This window comes from Oncorhynchus tshawytscha, unplaced genomic scaffold, assembly GCF_018296145.1.
Source record: "Oncorhynchus tshawytscha isolate Ot180627B unplaced genomic scaffold, Otsh_v2.0 Un_contig_5665_pilon_pilon, whole genome shotgun sequence".
In the NCBI taxonomy this organism is placed as follows: Eukaryota; Metazoa; Chordata; class Actinopteri; order Salmoniformes; family Salmonidae; genus Oncorhynchus; species Oncorhynchus tshawytscha.
The window spans coordinates 404,265-428,897 of record NW_024609774.1 but is presented as its reverse complement, the minus strand read 5'-3'; the positions used below and the strand labels follow the sequence as shown (position 1 = coordinate 428,897).

At 40.5% G+C, this 24,633-nt stretch overlaps 1 protein-coding gene across 1 annotated transcript in view; it reads left to right on the top strand.

Moving 5' to 3' along the window:
• LOC121845827 (transmembrane protein 235-like) overlaps positions 1-24,633 on the top strand; it is a 42,585-nt gene that overhangs the window by 11,323 nt on the left and 6,629 nt on the right. The gene's annotated exons all lie outside the window — the stretch shown is intronic.

Sequence of the window (24,633 nt, the reverse complement as noted above, 5' to 3'; positions counted from 1 at the left end):
TGATTCTATGTTGTACTGATATGAATATCTTGTTCAACTGCTTTAGGCTGAAATTGTACAGTGCATGATGCTGAAAGGTTAAAGACCAGTGGGCATTTTCTAGCTGTCAGTGTGTGTGGATGTGTGGGAGGATTTCAGTACACACATTCTCATACTGTTGTCTTTATTCAATTGAAGGTTGCTTTCAGCTTTCAAATCAACTCGGTTTTCTCTCTGAAACAGGCTTAAATAACCTCATTCAAGGATTTTTAGAGATGACAGCAAATATGTCTTGAAAGGTTGAGATATTGCACTGAATACTTTCAGTCAGGGCCGGTTTAATGCAGGGGCTTCTCGGGGCTGAATGCAGGGGCTTCTCGGGGATGAATGCAGGGGCTTCTCGGGGCCGAATGCAGGGGCTTCTTGGGGCTGAATGCAGGGGCTTCTCGGGGCCGAATGCAGGGGCTTCTCGGGGCTGAATGCAGGGGCTTCTCGGGGCTGAATGCAGGGGCTTCTCGGGGCTGAAGCCCAAGCCCGTAGATCCAGCCACAGGAGTATAAAATACACCAGAGAGCATCATTTAGCCACAGAAGATGAATAGCCCCCCCCCCCTCAAAAAAAACATCAACAACTGTGGATTAAAGAGCGACTGCCTTTTAAAAGGCAACTCATCCTTTTGAGGCATCAATATGAGTCAGGAACAATTATTCTAGTGTCAAAATTGACTACAAAGTGTAAATAGAATAGTTTTGGTCGTAAAGTCAGTTTTGTCTACAACAGAGTTTGTAACATCTGTGCATCACACTGGGTAAATGAAGGTTGGGTTATGATTTGACAATGTCCATTTGCCCATTAACAGGGGGTGAACAGCTGTGGAGATTGCTCTCTATCCAATAGCATTGACAGTGAGACAGGTCTGCCCAGAAGCTCTGACTTTTTACACAAGACATCACGTTGTGCATTTTATTACTTGAGAAATACTGCACCAAATACCTTAGTTAGATGTAAAATTAAACTACAACATCCTTGGCCAAAACGTCAACGTTTATTACAGATTTCTTTAGTTATTTTAGATTCATTCTTGGGATTTTGAAGAAGGGAAATAGGCTTCCACGTCTACAGTGTCTCATGGGGAACAAACATCAATAACCAAATGTGAAATCGTCCAGAAAACTGAAATCTTGTTCAGCAAGACACTGAACCCCTATCCTGCCCCAGGGAAACTGCAGCAAGACACTGAACCCCTATCCTGCCCCAGGGAAACTGCAGCAAGACACTGAACCCCTATCCTGCCCCAGGGAAACTGCAGCAAGACACTGAACCCCTATCCTGCCCCAGGGAAACTGCAGCAAGACACTGAACCCCTATCCTGCCCCAGGGAAACTGCAGCAAGACACTGAACCCTATCCTGCCCCAGGGAAACTGCAGCAAGACACTGAACCCCTATCCTGCCCCAGGGAGGCAGCAAGACACTGCCCCTATCCTGCCCCAGCTGCAGCAAGACACTGAACCCCTATCCTGCCCCAGGGAAACTGCAGCAAGACACTGAACCCCTATCCTGCCCCAGCGGCACTGCTCTGCAGCAAGACACTGAACCCCTAACCTGCCCCAGGGGCTCTGCTCTGCAGCAAGACACTGAACCCCTAACCTGCCCCAGCGGCACTGCTCTGCAGCAAGACACTGAACCCTAACCTGCCCCAGCGGCACTGCTCTGCAGCAAGACACTGAACCCCTAACCTGCCCCAGCGGCACTGCTCTGCAGCAAGACACTGAACCCCTATCCTGCCCCAGGGAAACTGCAGCAAGACACTGAACCCCTAACCTGCCCCAGCGGCACTGCTCTGCAGCAAGACACTGAACTCCTAACTAGCCCCAGGGGCTCTGCTCTGCAGCAAGACACTGAACCCCTAACCTGCCCCAGGGACACTGCAACAAGACACTGAACCCCTAACCTGCCCCAGGGACACTGCTCTGCAGCTGACCCTTTGCTGCTTCCAGCTTCTAGGACAGGGCTGTTCAACTACGTCCAAAACACTTCCGTTTCTTGTTTCTACCTGGTAGTTATTAATTGCACTCACCTGGTTTCCCAGGTCTGAACCAGTATTTTGTCCCTCCAGGACCGACATTGAACATTCCTGCTCTAGGGGAATAAAACAGCCTTGAACAGCCCTGCTCTAGGGGAATAAAACAGCCTTGAACAGCCCTGCTCTAGGGGAATAAAACAGCCTTGAACAGCCCTGCTCTAGGGGAATAAAACAGCCTTGAACAGCCCTGCTGTAGGGGAATAAAACAGCCTTGAACAGCCCTGCTCTAGGGAATAAAACAGCCTTGAACAGCCCTGCTCTAGGGGAATAAAACAGCCTTGAACAGCCCTGCTCTAGGGGAATAAAACAGCCTTGAACAGCCCTGCTCTAGGGGAATAAAACAGCCTTGAACAGCCCTGCTCTAGGGGAATAAAACAGCCTTGAACAGCCCTGCTCTAGGGGAATAAAACAGCCTTGAACAGCCCTGCTCTAGGGGAATAAAACAGCCTTGAACAGCCCTGCTCTAGGGGAATAAAACAGCCTTGAACAGCCCTGCTCTAGGGGAATAAAACAGCCTTGAACAGCCCTGCTCTTGTCGTCAGTAACAGCCTTTCTGGAAATATAGATGCCTTTGCTGGGAAGGCATGAGTTCCTGTCTAGCCTCTGAAAAAGAGCGTAGGTTCACAATCTCACACAAAGAAGACATCTTTCATTCATCAGTATTTTTTCTTTCTTGCAGCAGCAGAATAAACATTATGAGAGCGTCAGGTCTCGTCATGTCTAACCCTTACATTTGTATCCCTCCCAAAAAACCGGTCTACCTAATGGAGATAGGAACACCTTACGTGATGCCCACTTGACAAGAAAAAAGCTTTCCTTGTGAATAGCTTCTGACGACAGCACTCAGCACCTCCAGACAGAATCAAATATGAGATCTAATCCAGCTGAGACTGAGTGAAGTGCTGTGATGAATAAGCAAAATACACACACATTTCAGATTGGCCCCACAGTGAAATAAAATAAAACCATGACTATTTCTGCAACACTTTCTGTGAGGCACACTTACTGTATATAAAGCATTATACGTAAGCTAGTATATTATTTGGTTTATACTTCTTTACCTAAAAAAGATAATGTTTTTGTTGGGGAAAGAATGAGCCATGTTATTTATGTTCCTCATCCCAAATCAAATCAAATCAAATCAAATCAAATTGTATTTGTCACATACACATGGTTAGCAGATGTTAATGCGAGTGTAGCGAAATGCTTGTGCTTCTAGTTCCGACAATGCAGTAATAACGAACAAGTAATCTAACTAACAATTTCCAAAAAAACTACTGTCTTATACACAGTGTAAGGGGATAAAGAATATGTACATAAGGATATATGAATGAGTGATGGTACAGAGCAGCATAGGCAAGATACAGTAGATGATATCGAGTACAGTATATACATATGAGATAAGTATGTAAACCAAGTGGCATAGTTAAAGTGGCTAGTGATACATGTATTACATAAGGATGCAGTCGATGATATAGAGTACAGTATCAACGTATGCATATGAGATGAACAATGTAGGGTAAGTAACATTATATAAGGTAGCATTGTTTAAAGTGGCTAGTGATATATTTACATCATTTCCCATCAATTCCCATGATTAAAGTGGCTGGAGTAGAGTCAGTGTCATTGACAGTGTGTTGGCAGTAGCCACTCAATGTTAGTGGTGGCTGTTTAACAGTCTGATGGCCTTGAGGTAGAAGCTGTTTTTCAGTCTCTCGGTCCCAGCTTTGATGCACCTGTACTGACCTCGCCTTCTGGATGACAGCGGGGTGAACAGGCAGTGGCTCGGGTGGTTGATGTCCTTGATGATCTTTATGGCCTTCCTGTAGCATCGGGTGGTGTAGGTGTCCTGGAGGGCAGGTAGTTTGCTGATGATGCGGTGATGCGTTGTGCAGACCTCACTACCCTCTGGAGAGCCTTACGGTTGAGGGCGGTGCAGTTGCCATACCAGGCGGTGATACAGCCCGCCAGGATGCTCTCGATTGTGCATCTGTAGAAGTTTGTGAGTGCTTTTGGTGACAAGCCGAATTTCTTCAGCCTCCTGAGGTTGAAGAGGCGCTGCTGCGCCTTCCTCACGATGCTGTCTGTGTGAGTGGACCAATTCAGTTTGTCTGTGATGTGTATGCCGAGGAACTTAAAACTTGCTACCCTCTCCACTACTGTTCCATCGATGTGGATGGGGGTGTTCCCTCTGCTGTTTCCTGAAGTCCACAATCATCTCCTTAGTTTTGTTGACGTTGAGTGTGAGGTTATTTTCCTGACACCACACTCCGAGGGCCCTCACCTCCTCCCTGTAGGCTGTCTCGTCGTTGTTGGTAATCAAGCCTACCACTGTTGTGTCGTCCGCAAACTTGATGATTGAGTTGGAGGCGTGCGTGGCCACGCAGTCGTGGGTGAACAGGGAGTACAGGAGAGGGCTCAGAACGCACCCTTGTGGGGCCCCAGTGTTGAGGATCAGCGGGGGGAGATGTTGTTGCCTACCCTCACCACCTGGGGGCGGCCCGTCAGGAAGTCCAGTACCCAGTTGCACAGGGCGGGGTCGAGACCCAGGGTCTCGAGCTTGATGACGAGCTTGGAGGGTACTATGGTGTTGAATGCCGAGCTGTAGTCGATGAACAGCATTCTCACATAGGTATTCCTCTTGTCCAGATGGGTTAGGGCAGTGTGCAGTGTGGTTGAGATTGCATCGTCTGTGGACCTATTTGGGCGGTAAGCAAATTGGAGTGGGTCAAGGGTGTCAGGTAGGGTGGAGGTGATATGGTCCTTGACTAGTCTCTCAAAGCACTTCATGGTGACGGATGTGAGTGCTAAGGAGCGGTAGTCGTTTAGCTCAGTTACCTTAGCTTTCTTGGGAACAGGAACAATGGTGGCCCTCTTGAAGCATGTGGGAACAGCAGACTGGTATAGGGATTGATTGAATATGTCCGTAAACACACCGGCCAGCTGGTCTGCGCATGCTCTGAGGGCGCGGCTGGGGATGCCGTCTGGGCCTGCAGCCTTGCGAGGGTTAACACGTTTAAATGTCTTACTCACTTCGGCTGCAGTGAAGGAGAGACCGCATGTTTCCGTTGCAGGCCGTGTCAGTGGCACTGTATTGTCCTCAAAGCGGGCAAAAAAGTTATTTAGTCTGCCTGGGAGCAAGACATCCTGGTCCGTGACTGGGCTGGGTTTCTTCCTGTAGTCCGTGATTGACTGCCACATGCCACATGCCTCTTGTGTCTGAGCCGTTGAATTGAGATTCTACTTTGTCTCTGTACTGGCGCTTAGCTTGTTTGATAGCCTTGCGGAGGGAATAGCTGCACTGTTTGTATTCAGTCATGTTACCAGACACCTTGCCCTGATTAAAAGCAGTGGTTCGTGCCTTCAGTTTCACACGAATGCTGCCATCAATCCACGGTTTCTGGTTAGGGAATGTTTTAATCGTTGCTATGGGAACGACATCTTCAACGCACGTTCTAATGAACTCGCACACCGTATCAGCGTATTCGTCAATGTTGTTGTCTGACGCAATACGAAACATCTCCCAGTCCACGTGATGGAAGCAGTCTTGGAGTGTGGAGTCAGCTTGGTTGGACCAGCGTTGGACAGACCTCAGTGTGGGAGCTTCTTGTTTTAGTTTCTGTCTGTAGGCAGGGATCAACAAAATGGAGTCGTGGTCAGCTTTTCCAAAAGGGGGGCGGGGCAGGGCCTTATATGCGTCGCGGAAGTTAGAGTAACAATGATCCAGGGTCTTTCCACCCCTGGTTGCGCAATCGATATGCTGATAAAATTTAGGGAGTCTTGTTTTCAGATTAGCCTTGTTAAAATCCCCAGCTACAATGAATGCAGCCTCCGGATAAATCGTTTCCAGTTTGCAGAGAGTTAAATAAAGTTCGTTCAGAGCCATCGATGTGTCTGCTTGGGGGGATATATACGGCTGTGATTATAATCGAAGAGAATTCTCTTGGTAGATAATGCGGTCTACATTTGATTGTGAGGAATTCTAAATCAGGTGAACAGAAGGATTTGAGTTCCTGTATGTTTCTTTCATCACACCATGTCACGTTGGCCATAAGGCATACACCCCCGCCCGTCTTCTTACCAGAAAGATGTTTGTTTCTGTCGGCGCGATGCGTGGAGAAACCCGCTGGCTGCACCGCTTCGGATTGCGTCTCTCCAGTTAGCCATGTTTCCGTGAAGCAGAGAACGTTACAGTCTCTGATGTCCCTCTGGAATGCTACCCTTGCTCGGATTTCATCAACCTTGTTGTCAAGAGACTGGACATTGGCAAGAAGAATGCTAGGGAGTGGTGCACGATGTGCCCGTCTCCGGAGTCTGACCAGAAGCCCGCTTCGTTTCCCTCTTTTTCTGAGTCGTTTTTTTTTTTTGGTCGCTGCATGTGATCCACTCCGTTACACTGGTTGTAAGGCAGAACACAGGATCCGCATCGCGAAAAACATATTCTTGGTCGTACTGATGGTGAGTTGACGCTGATCTTATATTCAGTAGTTCTTCTCGGCTGTATGTAATGAAACCTAAGATGACCTGGGGTACTAGTGTAAGAAATAACACGTAAAAAAACAAAAAACTGCATAGTTTCCTAGGAACGCGAAGCGAGGCGGCCATCTCTGTCGGAAGTGTGATTCACTGCAGGTTTGCAGGTTTGATTCATCTTCAGGTTTGATTCATCTTCAGCCAAGAATGCACATAAACATAGTATTATGTCATTTCTATATTATTATAGTAGTAGTTTTACTACATTACATGTAACTTACCTATAGAGTACTTGACTTTGTAACTACTCCCCCAATACCAGTTCTACCTGCTTGGGTGATGCCCTGGCAGCTGTTGGCCCAGAAAGCCCACCACTCATCAGTAGTCCAGAGTAGGATGGTATAGTCCTACACCAAGCCTCTGTCATCACCGCACACCTCTGTCATCACCACACACCTCTGTCATCACTGCACACCTCTGTCATCACCGCACACCTCTGTCATCACCGCACGCCTCTGTCATCACCGCACGCCTCTGTCATCACCACACACCTCTGTCATCACCGCACACCTCTGTCATCACCACACACCTCTGTCATCACCACACACACCTCTGTCATCACCACACACACCTCTGTCATCACCGCACACCTCTGTCATCACCACACACCTCTGTCATCACCACACACCTCTTTCATCACCAGACACCTCTGTCATCACCACACACCTCTGTCATCACCACACACACCTCTGTCATCACCACACACACCTCTGTCATCACCGCACACCTCTGTCATCACCACACACACCTCTGTCATCACCACACACACCTCTGTCATCACCACACACACCTCTGTCATCACCACACACACCTCTGTCATCACCACACACACCTCTGTCATCACCGCACACCTCTGTCATCACCGCACACCTCTGTCATCACCACACACCTCTGTCATCACCACACACCTGTCATCACCGCACACCTCTGTCATCACCACACACACCTCTGTCATCACCACACACACCTCTGTCATCACCGCACACCTCTGTCATCACCACACACACCTCTGTCATCACCGCACACCTCTGTCATCACCACACACACCTCTGTCATCACCACACACCTCTGCCATCTCCACTGTCTCCGCTTTTTGACTTCTCAACTCAACACCTGGCATTTCAAACTCAACACCTGGCATTTCAAACTCAAAACAACTAACCAACTGACTGCCAGCTTTGCAGTCTTTAAATGCCATTGTGGGTTAAGATAATTAAGATCAACGTTATACTAATTATTAAAACAATATGTTTATACTGTATATATAATACATAAATATATTTTCACACAGAGAGAGAGAGAGAGAGAGAGGAGACACAAAGAGCGAGACAAAGAGAGACAGAGAGAACAGCCTAGACTTCTAGATATTAAGATGAGAGTTAATTTGCAATTGCCAACTTGTTATGAGAAACACTCACATAGAGCAGCCAACTGTGGCAGCTGTCACGAACAGATGTATCTTACTGAAAAAAACATGCCTTTCCTCCCACTGACACTACAACAGATCATTCTCTTTCTGAATCCACATTCTGATCAAATCTTATTGTGTTACAATCTGGACCCTCTATTTCTGAAACTATCCGCCGCCATTGTCGCAACCCCTATTACCAGCCTGTTCAACCTCTCTTTCATATCGTCTGAGATCCCAAGGATTGGAAAGCTGGCGCAGTCATCCCCCTCTTCAAAGGGGGAGACACCCTGGACCCAAACTGTTACAGACCTATATCCATCCTGCCCTGCCTATCTAAGGTCTTCGAAAGCCAAGTCAACAAACAGGTCACTGACCATCTCGAATCCCACCGTACCTTCTCCGCTGTGCAATCTGGTTTCCGAGCCGGTCACGGGTGCACCTCAGCCACGCTCAAGGTACTAAACGATATCATAACCGCCATCGATAAAAGACAGTACTGTGCAGCCGTCTTCATCGACCTTGCCAAGGCTTTCGACTCTGTCAATCACCATATTCTTATCTGCAGACTCAGTAGCCTCGGTTTTTTGGATGACTGCCTTGCCTGGTTCACCAATTACTTTGCAGACACAGTTCAGAGTGTCAAATCGGAGGGCATGCTGTCCGGTCCTCTGGCAGTCTCTATGGGGGTGCCACAGGGTTCAATCCTCGGGCCGACTCTTTTCTCTGTATATATCAATGATGTTGCTCTTGCTGCGGGCGATTCCCTGATCCACCTCTACGCAGACGACACCATTCTATATACTTCCGGCCCGTCCTTGGACACTGTGCTATCTAACCTCCAAACGAGCTTCAATGCCATACAACACTCCTTCCGTGGCCTCCAACTGCTCTTAAACGCCAGTAAAACCAAATGCATGCTTTTCAACCGTTCGCTGCCTGCACCCGCACGCCTGACCAGCATCACCACCCTGGATGGTTCCGACCTTGAATATGTGGACATCTATAAGTACCTAGGTGTCTGGCTAGACTGTAAACTCTCCTTCCAGACTCATATCAAACATCTCCAATCGAAAATCAAATCAAGAGTCGGCTTTCTATTCCGCAACAAAGCCTCCTTTACTCACGCCGCCAAACTTACCCTACTAAAACTGACTATCCTACCGATCCTCGACTTCGGCGATGTCATCTACAAAATTGCTTCCAACACTCTACTCAGCAAACTGGATGCAGTTTATCACAGTGCCATCCGTTTTGTCACTAAAGCACCTTATACCACACACCACTGCGACTTGTATGCTCTAGTCGGCTGGCCCTCGCTACATATTCGTCGCCAGACCCACTGGCTCCAGGTCATTTACAAGTCCATGCTAGGTAAAGCTCCGCCTTATCTCAGTTCACTGGTCACGATGGCAACACCCATCCGTAGCACGCGCTCCAGCAGGTGTATCTCACTGATCATCCCTAAAGCCAACACCTCATTTGGCCGCCTTTCGTTCCAGTTCTCTGCTGCCTGTGACTGGAACGAATTGCAAAAATCGCTGAAGTTGGAGACTTTTATCTCCCTCACCAACTTCAAACATCTGCTATCTGAGCAGCTAACCGAACGCTGCAGCTGTACATAGTCTATCGGTAAATAGCCCACCCATTTTTACCTACTTCATCCCCATACTGTTTTTATTTATTTACTTTTCTGCTCTTTGCACACCAATATCTCTACCTGTACATGACCATCTGATCATTTATCACTCCAGTGTTATTAATCTGCAAAATTTTAATTATTTGCCTACCTCCTCATGCCTTTTGCACACAATGTATATAGACTCCCCTTTTTTTCTACTGTGTTATTGACTTGTTAATTGTTTACTCCATGTGTAACTCTGTGTTGTCTGTTCACACTGCTATGCTTTATCTTGGCCAGGTCGCAGTTGCAAATGAGAACTTGTTCTCAACTAGCCTACCTGGTTAAATAAAGGTGAAATAAAATAAAAAATAAAACACAGCTGATTTCACTGCTGGTATACAGCTACATTGTCTTGGTTCTGATCAGGAGGAGTGCTAAACAGCAAAACCGTCCATTTAAATGGATCATTTCAATATTTGATGGAGCATTGATCAGAGGGTGGAGTGATTGCTGATCACGGTAGTGGGGGGAAAATACCCTGTGGTAATGGCAAGGAATCAGACTGGCTTGGCATGATTGAACCAGGATATCAGAGTCTACTTGGCTGTTTTGGCCTGATTGAACCAGGCTATCAGAGGCTACTTGTCTGTTTTTGCCTGATTTAACCAGGCTATCAGAGTCTACTTGGCTGTTTTGGCATGCTTGAACCAGGCTATCAGAGGCTACGTGTCTGTTTTGACCTGATTGACCCAGGATATCAGAGTCTTCTGGGCTATTTTGACCTGATTGAACCAGGATATCAGAGTCTTCTGGGCTGTTTTGACCTGATTGAACCAGGATATCAGAGTCTTCTGGGCTGTTTTGACCTGATTGAAGCAGGTTATCAGAGTCTTCTGGGCTGTTTTGACCTGATTGAACCAGGATATCCGTCTTCTGGGCTGTTTTGACCTGATTGAACTAGGATATTAGAGTCTTCTGGGCTGTTTTGACCTGATTGAACCAGTCTACTTTTCCAAACAGTTGATAAGCAACCTTGTTTTTCCGATATTTGTTTCCCTGTGTTATTACTTAGTCTGGGCCTGTTTGAACTAGGACTTCAGAGTTCTACAGGGCTATGGTATTCTAGTCTGGGCCTGTTTGAACAGGCCTTCAGAGTTCTACTGGGCTATGGTATTACTTAGTCTGGGCCTGTTTGAACAGGCCTTCAGAGTTCTACTGGGCTACGGTATTACTTAGTCTGGGCCTGTTTGAACTAGACCTTCCGAGTGCTACTTATTTTTCACTCTGGTCTTCAGGCAGCAGGCTGGTTTGAATAAATGTTGTGATGAAAACACAAAGCACTATATTTTCCAGTATTTTTCTCCTACCTGTCCAATATTACAGACATTACAGAGATCCATCTGTTCTGTCTTTGTACTGGATGTGCACACCTTGTACTTGAGACAAAGATAGACTCACTCAAACAAAACACACACACACACACAAACTCACACAGACACACACCTCATACACACACAGACTCCTGCACTCACACACATGCGTACGCCCATACTCACAGACACACACACTCACAGACACACACACTCACAGACACACACACTCACAGACACACACACTCACAGACACACACACACAGAGACACACACACTCACAGACACACACACTCACAGACACACACACACACAGACACACACACTCACAGACACACACACTCACAGACACACACACTCACAGACACACACACTCACAGACACACACACTCACAGCCACACACACACAGACACACTCACAGACACACACACTCACAGACACACACACACAGACACACACACTCACAGACACACACACTCACAGACACACACACACAGAGACACACACACTCACAGACACACACACTCACAGACACACACACACACAGACACACACACACACAGACACACACACTCACAGACACACACACTCACAGACACACACACTCACACACACACACACACACACACACAGACACACACACTCACAGACACACACACACACACACACAGACACACACACACAGACACACACACTCACAGACACACACACTCAGACACACACACTCACAGACACACACACTCACAGACACACACACACAGACACACACACACAGACACACACACACACAGACACACACTCACAGACACACACACACAGACACACACACACAGACACACACACACAGACAAGGCTGCTGTCCAATGTGCTGCTACACGGTTTATTAATATACTGGATTCTCAACAGAGCTCACTGTAATATATCTGTTGCTGTAGATATCATTATTCATATATATTTTTGTTGTATATACTCATAGATTACGTTTGGATTAACGATAGTGTTATTTGGGTTGTTAACTAGATTAGTCCTAACATTCATGATTTAACTAGTTTAGTCCTAACATTTATAAATGAACTAGATTAGTCCTAACATTCATAATTGAACTAGATCCGTCCTAACATTCAGAATTTAACTAGATTAGTCCTAACATTCATGATTTAACTAGATTATTCCTAACCTTTATAAATTAGCTAGATTAGTTCTAACATTCATAATTAAACTAGATTAGTCCTAACATTCACGATTTAACTAGTTTAGTCCTAACATTCATGATTTAACTAGATTAGTCCTAACATTTATAAATTAGCTAGATTAGTTCTAACATTCATAATTAAACTAGATTAGTCCTAACATTCATGATTTAACTTGTTTAGTCCTAACATTCATGATTTAACTAGTTTAGTCCTAACATTCATGATTTCACTAGTTTAGTCCTAACATTCATGATTTAACTAGTTTAGTCCTAACATTCATGATTTAACTAGTTTAGTCCTAACATTCATGATTTAACTAGATTAGTCCTAACATTCATGATTTAACTTGTTTAGTACATTCATGATTTAACTAGTTTAGTTCTAACATTCATAATTTAACTAGATTAGTCCTAACATTCATGATTTAACTAGTTTAGTCCTAACATTCATGATTTAACTTGTTTAGTCCTAACATTCATGATTTAACTATTTTAGTCCTAACATTCATGATTTAACTTGTTTAGTCCTAACATTCATCATTTAACTTGTTTAGTCCTAACATTCATCATTTTCAAATTAAACTAGTTTAGTCCTAACATTCATGATTTAACTAGTTTAGTCCTAACATTCATGATTTAACTAGTTTAGTCCTAACATTCATGATTTAACTTTAGTTTAGTCCTAACATTCATGATTTAACTAGTTTAGTCCTAACATTCATGATTTAAAACCTGTTTAGCCTCCCCCTAACTTTTTCGGATTTCTGTTAAAAATCGATTTTGGCGTCCTGCTACTTTATAGTATATGCATATGATTGTATGTGTGGATAGAAAACACTCAGACGTTTCCAAACATTTAAATCACGGCTGTTATAACAGAGTTTGTTTCATCGAACATTCATCATTTAACTAGATTTAGTCCCATTGTTAAAGGTAAAATGATTCCTATAATTTAACTTCTCATTTGATTCTAACATTCATAGATTTAACTAGTTTAGTCCTTGTCTCTGTGTTTTTCCGGACATTTTTTCCATTCATAATGATTTTTATAACTTATTAACGTGTAGTAATACCTAAAGTTGCATTATTTCGAAGTGTTTTGTGAGTCCTAACATTAAAAAATGATTTAACTTCCGTTTAGACACAGTCTTCATAACATTCATGATTTAATCAAAAAAAGACTAGTTTAGTCCTAACATTCATAATGATTTAATTTTAGTTTTGTGTAGTCCTTTTGTTTAACATTCATGATTTAACTAGTTTAGTCCTAACATTCATTTCAATTTATTTTACTTTGCGTTTTAGTGTAGCTAACATTCATTTGCATTTAACTCTAGTTTAAGTCAAGAGGTTTTTAACTAGTTTAGTCCTAACATTCATGATTTAACTTGTTTAGTCCTAACATTCATGATTTAACTTGTTTAGTCCTAACATTCATGATTTAACTAGTTTAGTCCTAACATTCATGATTTAACTTGTTTAGTCCTAACATTCATGATTTAACTAGTTTAGTCCTAACATTCATGATTTAACTAGTTTAGTCCTAACATTCATGATTTAACTAGATTTCCTAACATTTATAAATTAGCTAGATTAGTTCTAACATTCATAATTAAACTAGTTTAGTCCTAACATTCATGATTTAACTAGTTTAGTCCTAACATTCATGATTTAACTTGTTTAGTCCTAACATTCATGATTTAACTATTTTAGTCCTAACATTCATGATTTAACTAGTTTAGTCCTAACATTCATGATTTAACTTGTTTAGTCCTAACATTCATGATTTAACTAGTTTAGTCCTAACATTCATGATTTAACTAGTTTAGTCCTAACATTCATGATTTAACTAGTTTAGTCCTAACATTCATGATTTAACTAGTTTAGTCCTAACATTTATAAATTAGCTAGATTAGTTCTAACATTCATAATTAAACTAGTTTAGTCCTAACATTCATGATTTAACTAGTTTAGTCCTAACATTCATGATTTAACTAGTTTAGTCCTAACATTCATGATTTAACTAGTTTAGTCCTAACATTCATGATTTAACTAGTTTAGTCCTAACATTCATGATTTAACTAGTTTAGTCCTAACATTCATGATTTAACTTGTTTAGTCCTAACATTCATGATTTAACTAGTTTAGTCCTAACATTCATGATTTCACTAGTTTAGTCCTAACATTCATGATTTAACTAGTTTAGTCCTAACATTCATGATTTAACTAGTTTAGTCCTAACATTCATGATTTCACTAGTTTAGTCCTAACATTCATGATTTAACTAGTTTAGTCCTAACATTCATGATTTAACTAGTTTAGTCCTAACATTCATGATTTAACTAGATTAGTCCTAACATTTATATATTAGCTAGATTAGTTCTAACATTCATAATTAAACTAGATTAGTCCTAACATTCATGATTTAACTAGTTTAGTCCTAACATTCATGATTTAACTTGTTTAGTCCTAACATTCATGATTTAACTTGTTTAGTCCTAACATTCATGATTTAACTAGTTTAGTCCTAACATTCATGATTTAACTAGTTTAGTCCTAACATTCATGATTTAACTTGTTTAGTCCTAACATTCATGATTTAACTTGTTTAGTCCTAACATTCATGATTTAACTAGTTTAGTCCTAACATTCATGATTTCACTAGTTTAGTCCTAACATTCATGATTTAACTAGTTTAGTCCTAACATTCATGATTTAACTTGTTTAGTCCTAACATTCATGATTTAACTAGTTTAGTCCTAACATTCATCATTTAACTAGTTTAGTCCTAACATTCATGATTTAACTAGTTTAGTCCTAACATTCATGATTTAACTTGTTTAGTCCTAACATTCATGATTTAACTAGTTTAGTCCTAACATTTATAAATTAGCTAGATTAGTTCTAACATTCATAATTAAACTAGATTAGTCCTAACATTCATGATTTAACTAGTTTAGTCCTAACATTCATGATTTAACTTGTTTAGTCCTAACATTCATGATTTAACTTGTTTAGTCCTAACATTCATGATTTAACTAGTTTAGTCCTAACATTCATGATTTAAAACCTGTTAAGCCTCCCCCTACTTTTCGGAAATTCTGTTAAAAATCGCGCAACATTTTGGCGTCCTGCTACTCAGGCCAGGAATATAGTATATGCATATGATTAGTATGTGTGGATAGAAAACACTCAGACGTTTCCAAAACTGTTTCAATCACGGCTGTGACTATAACAGAACGTCTGTTTCATCGAAAAGCGCAGGAAAATCTGATCACTGGAGATGGAAAAAAATATCCATGCGCCACTTCAACCCATTGTTAAAGGTGAACCGTATTAAATGAGGCCGAGGTTGCAGTACCTACAGCTTCCACAGGATGTATAGAGTCTTCTCATTTGATTCTGATTTGATTCTTGGTAGAACCGACCAAAGGGAACCGATTCCCTCCGACCACCAACTTGAGGCATTGTCTCTGTGTTTTTCCGGACATTTTTTCCACACGACCAGCTATCGAATTTACATCGCCTCCTGATGATTTTTATAGCTTATTAACGTGTAGTAATACCTAAAGTTGCATTAGAAAGGTATTTCGAAGTGTTTTGTGAAAGTTTATCGTCGACTTTTTAACTTTTAAAAAATGACGTTACGTTATGAAACGCTATTTTTTTCCGTTTATGACACAGTCTTCATAGATCGATATCTAGGCTATATATGGACCGATTTAATCCAAAAAAGACCCAGTATTGATTATGGGACATCAAGGTGTGCCAAGAAAGAAGATGGTCAAAGGTAATGAATGTTTTATATTTTATTGTGCGGTTTGTGTAGCGCCGACTATGCTAATTCTTTTGTTTACATCCCCTACGGGTCTTTTGGGGTGTTGCATGCTATCAGATAATAGCTTCTCATGCTTTCGCCGAAAAGCATTTTAAAAATCTGACTCGGTGGCTAGATTCACAACGAGTGTAGCTTTATTTCAATACCAAGCATGTGTATTTTAATGAACGTTTGCGTTTTAACTAATACTATTAGCGTGTAGCGTAGCGCATTTGCATTTCAGAGCTCTAGGTGGGACGTCTGCGTCTCAAGTAGGATCAAGAGGTTTTTAACTAGTTTAGTCCTAACATTCATGATTTAACTTGTTTAGTCCTAACATTCATGATTTAACTTGTTTAGTCCTAACATTCATGATTTAACTAGTTTAGTCCTAACATTCATGATTTAACTAGTTTAGTCCTAACATTCATGATTTAACTAGTTTAGTCCTAACATTCATGATTTAACTAGTTTAGTCCTAACATTCATGATTTAACTAGATTAGTCCTAACATTTATATATTAGCTAGATTAGTTCTAACATTCATAATTAAACTAGATTAGTCCTAACATTCATGATTTAACTAGTTTAGTCCTAACATTCATGATTTAACTTGTTTAGTCCTAACATTCATGATTTAACTTGTTTAGTCCTAACATTCATCATTTAACTTGTTTAGTCCTAACATTCATCATTTAACTTGTTTAGTCCTAACATTCATCATTTAACTAGTTTAGTCCTAACATTCATGATTTAACTAGTTTAGTCCTAACATTCATCATTTAACTAGTTTAGTCCTAACATTCATGATTTAACTAGATTAGTCCTAACATTTATAAATTAGCTAGATTAGTTCTAACATTCATAATTAAACTAGATTAGTCCTAACATTCATGATTTAACTAGTTTAGTCCTAACATTCATGATTTAACTTGTTTAGTCCTAACATTCATGATTTAACTATTTTAGTCCTAACATTCATGATTTAACTAGTTTAGTCCTAACATTCATGATTTAACTAGTTTAGTCCTAACATTCATGATTTAACTTGTTTAGTCCTAACATTCATGATTTAACTATTTAACTTAGTCCTAACATTCATGATTTCACTAGTTTAGTCCTAACATTCATGATTTAACTAGTTTAGTCCTAACATTCATGATTTAACTAGTTTAGTCCTAACATTCATGATTTAACTAGATTAGTCCTAACATTTATATATTAGCTAGATTAGTTCTAACATTCATAATTAAACTAGATTAGTCCTAACATTCATGATTTAACTAGTTTAGTCCTAACATTCATGATTTAACTTGTTTAGTCCTAACATTCATGATTTAACTATTTTAGTCCTAACATTCATGATTTAACTAGTTTAGTCCTAACATTCATGATTTAACTAGTTTAGTCCTAACATTCATGATTTAACTTGTTTAGTCCTAACATTCATCATTTAACTAGTTTAGTCCTAACATTCATGATTTAACTAGTTTAGTCCTAACATTCATGATTTAACTAGTTTAGTCCTAACATTCATGATTTAACTAGTTTAGTCCTAACATTCATCATTTAACTTGTTTAGTCCTAACATTCATGATTTAACTAGTTTAGTCCTAACATTCATCATTTAACTAGTTTAGTCCTAACATTCATGATTTAACTAGTTTAGTCCTAACATTCATGATTTAACTTGTTTAGTCCTAACATTCATGATTTAACTAGATTAGTCCTAACATTCATGATTTAACTAGTTTAGTCCTAACATTCATGATTTAACTTGTTTAGTCCTAACATTCATGATTTAACTTGTTTAGTCCTAACATTCATCATTTAACTTGTTTAGTCCTAACATTCATCATTTAACTTGTTTAGTCCTAACATTCATCATTTAACTAGTTTAGTCCTAACATTCATGATTTAACTAGTTTAGTCCTAACATTCATCATTTAACTAGTTTAGTCCTAACATTCATGATTTAACTAGATTAGTCCTAACATTCATGATTTAACTAGTTTAGTCCTAACATTCATGATTTAACTTGTTTAGTCCTAACATTCATGATTTAACTAGTTTAGTCCTAACATTCATGATTTCACTAGTTTAGTCCTAACATTCATGATTTAACTAGTTTAGTCCTAACATTCATGATTTAACTAGTTTAGTCCTAACATTCATGATTTCACTAGTTTAGTCCTAACATTCATGATTTAACTAGTTTAGTCCTAACATTCATGATTTAAGTCTAACATTCATGATTTAACTAGTTTAGTCCTAACATTCATGATTTAACTAGTTTAGTCCTAACATTCATGATTTAACTAGTTTAGTCCTAACATTTTAACTAGTTTAGTCCTAACATTCATAACTTGTTTAGTCCTAACATTCATGATTTAACTAGTTTAGTCCTAACATTCATGATTTAACTAGTTTAGTCCTAACATTCATGATTTAACTAGTTTAGTCCTAACATTCATGATTTAACTAGTTTAGTCCTAACATTCATGATTTAACTAGTTTAGTCCTAACATTCATGATTTAACTAGTTTAGTCCTAACATTCATGATTTAACTAGTTTAGTCCTAACATTCATGATTTAACTTGTTTAGTCCTAACATTCATTTTAACTAGTTTAGTCCTAACATTCATGATTTAACTAGTTTAGTCCTAACATTCATGATTTCACTAGTTTAGTCCTAACATTCATGATTTAACTAGTTTAGTCCTAACATTCATGATTTAACTTGTTTAGTCCTAACATTCATGATTTAACTAGTTTAGTCCTAACATTCATCATTTAACTAGTTTAGTCCTAACATTCATGATTTAACTAGTTTAGTCCTAACATTCATAATTTAACTAGTTTAGTCCTAACATTCATAATTGAACTAGTTTAGTCCTAACATTCATAATTAAACTAGATTAGTCCTAACATTCATGATTTAACTAGTTTAGTCCTAACATTCATGATTTCACTAGTTTAGTCCTAACATTCATGATTTAACTAGTTTAGTCCTAACATTCATGATTTAACTAGTTTAGTCCTAACATTCATAATTTAACTAGTTTAGTCCTAACATTCATAATTTAACTAGTTTAGTCCTAACATTCATAATTTAACTAGTTTAGTCCTAACATTCATAATTTAACTAGTTTAGTCCTAACATTCATGATTTAACTTGTTTAGTCCTAACATTCATGATTTAACTAGTTTAGTCCTAACATTCATCATTTCTTGTTCCCAGTGTTTTATTATTATTTGTGTACTTGTTTTTTTTTGTTCCTCTGTTAGGAGCCAGTAACACAAGGATTTCATTACAACCACTATAACATCTGATAAAGTGTGTACTACACCAATTGATTTGATCCTAGAATATAACATTAGATAGGCCTACATTTTTGTCACAAACATAACGATGCTGACTGTTGTCAATCCAAAATCCAATGCATGACACCATACCTTGCCAAGGCATGTTTTTTTGTCCTGCTTAATTCAATGGTATCAACAAGCTAAATTAGAAGGGCTTATTCTATCTACAGGATCCATATTCGAACTACTGAGATAGTTTGAACTAATGAGATAGTTTGAACTACTGACATAGTTTGGGCTAGCAGGTTCATAAAAATGCTGCAAGCAAAGACACACATGCTCATGGACAATGCCACACACCCACTCTACAGCAGGGTATGAAGCACAGGAGCAGCTTCAGTAGCAGGTTCATCCTGCCCAGAAGCTCCACAGGGAGGTTTAGACGATCATTCTTACCCACAGCCATGAGGCTTTTCAATGATTAACTGATTTACGATGTCTTCTTCTTATAAATGTTGTTGTTGCTTGTTTCCCCAGAGGAGGATAAACAACAGCATTTCGTAACTCCTTGAATTGGATTGTGTCTTTTATTGCTACTAAGGTGCAGGTGCCTTCATATCTGTCTTAATGTGTGTTTTTGATCATATGTTTGTCATTGTTATGTATTGATGATGTTGACTGATAAAACAATTTCCCAAGTACGGATCAATAAAGCACTACTCTACTCTCACAACTGAGCGAGTTTGGTCTGACAACTGAGGGAGTTTGGTCTGACAAGTGAGGGAGTTTGGTCTGACAACTGAGGGAGAGGGAGTTTGGTCTGACACGTGAGGGAGTTTGGTCTGACAAGTGAGGGAGTTTGGTCTGACAACTGAGGGAGTTTGGTCAGACAACTAAGTCAGTTTGGTCTGAACAACTGAGGTATAACAACTGAAGGAGTATGATCTAACAACTGAGGGAGTTTGGTCAGACAACTTAGGGAGTTTGGACAGACAACTGAGGGAGTTTGGTCTAACAACTGAGGGAGTTTGGACAGACAACTGGGGGAGTTTGATCAGAACTGAGGGAGTTTGGTCTAACAACTGAGGGAGTTTGGACAGACAACTGAGGGAGTTTGGTCTAACAACTGAGGGAGTTTGGACAGACAACTGAGGGAGTTTGGACAAACAACTGAGGGAGTTTGGACAGACAACTGGGGGAGTTTGGTCAGACAACTGGGGGAGTTTGGTCTAACAACTGAGGTAGTTTGGACAGACAACTGGGGGAGTTTGGTCAAACAACTGAGGGAGTTTGGTCTAACAACTGAGGGAGTTTGGACAGACAACTGAGGGAGTTTGGACAAACAACTGAGGGAGTTTGGTCTAACAACTGAGGGAGTTTGGACAGACAACTGAGGGAGTTTGGACAAACAACTGAGGGAGTTTGGTCTAACAACTGAGGGAGTTTGGTCAGACAACTGACAATGTCCTAATATAGATGCCATGTATGGGCTGGATGTTTATGTCTTCTACGTGGTAGGAGGTGTAGCTCTATTCAGTCAGATCTACTTTAGCATTAAGACAAATCCCATGGAGCCTTGTTTACAAGTTCGAACACTGGAATGTGAGATGTAATCTACACCTCAGTTAGGATGAGAAAAATCCTCATTATTTCCTTGATTTGAACATTACTTCTTTATAGCCTACACTTTCGCCTTCTGAACTTTTAATGTGAGTGGAGTGGGTGTGGCTTCAATTATTTCAAGAGCAGCTGATCACGGATTTGACAGCTCCAATGCAGTTCTATCTCCGACACCACTCTATAAGGAACATAGACCATTGACAAATGTCCCTCACCTCACTCTGAGGAACAGTTTCCTTGAGAAGTCTGGCAGGTTGCATGATTATTGCTGGAGGCTAGCTTGTCCAGAGTTCAGCTGGAGAGCAGCCTGCTGGAGGAAACCAGTCAACACAACATCCATCACATCATTTATAAGATTAGCTGAATGCCACAAACCTAAAGGAATATCATTTAATCCTGGTTCAGGTGGAAAATCCTACTTGTGGATGAAGCATGCAAACTAAAAAGGAAGATGTTTACTCTGGGATGGTAAGAACTGTTGAAATCCTCCTCCTTATATTGAGATGATCATTTCCTCTAAAGCACCCATTCCAATTACAGCCTTATAAAATGGAATCTAAATCTGTGTATCTAGGTAACTCTTGGATCACACCTGGACATTATTACAGGTAGCTAAGAGTACGGCTGTTAATAGGACACCCCTGAAAATCCCTACCAGCCTACCATTAAATGGAGGTATGGAGCAGCTTAATGGGATGAAAGGAACACTGCATCACCACCACCACAGTAGCTAATGGCTCTGCCTAAGTAACAGAGTTTGAAATGTGGTGGTTGGAGCCATCCATTTGGTATCCTCTGGGTGGCTCAAACCGTTGGAACGAATCAAGGGGAAGTGGTACTCGCTATGAAAGCAATGTGACATCCGTAACACCTGCACTGGGCCTATTTTAAGGCTGTCCTTATGGAGAAGGTGAATGAAGGGTATCCATGCAAAAGGAAATAGATTAAATAGGTTTAATTGAGCTTGAGGACCGAGCTTTCTGAAAATTCCTACATTTAGCTTTAGAGTGGGAAGTAATGACAAGCTAGAGAAAGGCAAGGTCATAATATAATATATAATATATTAATATAATAATATAACAATATATGCCATTTAGCAGACGCTTTTATCCAAAGCGACTTATAGTCATACGTGGAGACATTTTACGTACAGTATGGTAAATGTGTCCCAATCTGAAGCAGGTACTGTATTCCAAGACTATAAAACACAGAGGCTGTTCACTCATAGTGTACCTCTCTCCTTCTGTTTGTTCCTCTGGGATTCGGTAGCTGTTTTTATTTTTTATCAATAAAACAATTGTAATCCTCTTTGAAACCAGTAACAACATTCCACAGACGAAATAGAATCTACAGAGGCACTTCATTTGACACATTAGTCTTCATTTGCAGGCATAACGTGTTGTTCTGGTCCATGCAGGAGTCTACCTGCAGGGAAAACTGGTTGCCCATTGTGGATATACATGTGGATTTGTTTTTCAGTGTACATCAATCAACATTTGTTTTCCTGCTTGTGGCCCTGGTGTCCACCACAACAACCTCCCGTCCTCCAGAGGGAGAGGCTGTTCAGTATGAGCACCACGTACTGTAGTCATCTCCGTCCTGTTTACCGTATTAATAGCCCTACCATCTCCTGAGCCCACACCTGTGCTCACATCTGACTTTACTCAAATTCTCATTATGCCAGTCTCCCAACAGACCCTAAAACAGTCTGGCTCAGTGGGAAGCTAGGGTGGATATTAGAACAGAGGACACTGGACATTAGAACTGTTCTAGAGCCAGATATGTTTTAGAGTCAGTTCTAGAGCTGGATCTATTCTAGTCAGATCTGTTCTAGAGTCAGTTCCAGAGCTAGATCTGTTCTAGAGCCAGATGTGTTTTAGTCAGTTCTAGAGCTGGATCTATTCTAGTCAGATCTGTTCTAGAGTCAGTTCTAGAGCTAGATCTGTTCTAGAGTCAGATCTGTCTCTGTTATAATATCCACACTAGCTTCCCACTTAGTATTCATAGTTCATGAACTATGACGCAGTGTATTGGGCATCCATTGTAAGTGTTGTGCTAGTATTGACATGAGAACATCACCCTCAGGACATGAAGTTGTTGCTTTTCTCAGTCAGAAATGATTATTACCATAGGGCCTGGTCATTGGCTAACATGCCCAAACACACACATTACAAGACATTGTTTCCAATCAATCAGATCTTTGGTCTTGTATGGTTTTTGTGTCTGTCCAGTCTCTCATGGGAAAGTTTGTGACAAACACCTTTGAGGGGTGCTACAAACACTCTTACCCACAAAGAAACTGTGTCTAAAACCCACAAACACTCTTACCCACAAAGAAACAGTGTCTAAAACCCACAAACACTCTTACCCACAAAGAAACAGTGTCTAAAACCCACAAATACTCTTACCCACAATGAAACAGTGTCTAAAACCCACAAACACTCTTACCCACAAAGAAACAGTGTCTAAAACCCACAAATACTCTTACCCACAATGAAACAGTGTCTAAAACCCACAAACACTCTTACCCACAAAGAAACAGTGTCTAAAACCCACAAATACTCTTACCCACAAAGAAACAGTGTCTAAAACCCACAAACACTCTTACCCACAAAGAAATTGTATTCAACAGGGAGCACTGAGAGCAATGTCAGCTATGATCTTTCTGCGTTATCAGGGTAACACACAGGCTTATGTTTCAGCGTTATCAGGGTAACACACAGGCTTATGTTTCAGCGTTATCAGGGTAACACACAGGCTTATGTTTCAGCGTTATCAGGGTAACACACAGGCTTATGTTTCAGCGTTATCAGGGTAACACACAGGCTTATGTTTCAGCGTTATCAGGGTAACACACAGGCTTATGTTTCAGCGTTATCAGGGTAACACACTGTAACTCGGCCACATGAATATTCACTATCTTTTTGGTAAGCAACTCCAGTGTAGATTTGGCCTTGTGTTTTAGGTTATTGTTCTGCTGAAAGGTAAATTAATCTCCCAGTGTCTGGTGGAAAGCAGACTGAACCAAGTTTTCCTCTAGGATTTTGCCTGCACTTAGCTCCATTCTGTTTCTTTTTATCCTGAAAAACTCCCCAGTCCTAAGCAATTACAAGCATACCCATAACATGATGCAACCATCACTATGCTTTAAAATATGGAGAGTGGTACTCAGTAATGTGTTGTATTGGATTTGTCCCAAACATAGCACTTTGCATTCAGGACAAAAAAAGGTAATTGCTTGGCCACATTTTTTGCAGCATTTACTTTATTGCTTTGTTGCAAACAGGATACATTTTTTTGGAATATATTTATTCTGTACATGCTTCCGTCTTTTCGCTCTGTCAATTAGGATAGTATTGTGAAGTAACTACAATGTTGTTGATGCATTCTCAGTTTTCTCCTATCACAGCCATTAAACTATGCAACTGTTTTAACATCACCATTGGCCTCATGGTGAAATCCCTGAGCGGTTTCCTTCCTCTCTGGCAACTGAGTTAGGATTGACGCCTGTATCTTTGTAGTGATTGAGTGCATTTTTTCACCATCCAGTGTATTTTTTAAAAATCCATCTACCAATAGGTGTCCTTATTTGCTTGGGATTGGACATCTCTGTGGTCTTTGTAGTTGAATCTGTCTTTGAAATTCATGTTAAACACTATTATTGCACACAGAGTCCATGTCATTTATTATGTGACTTC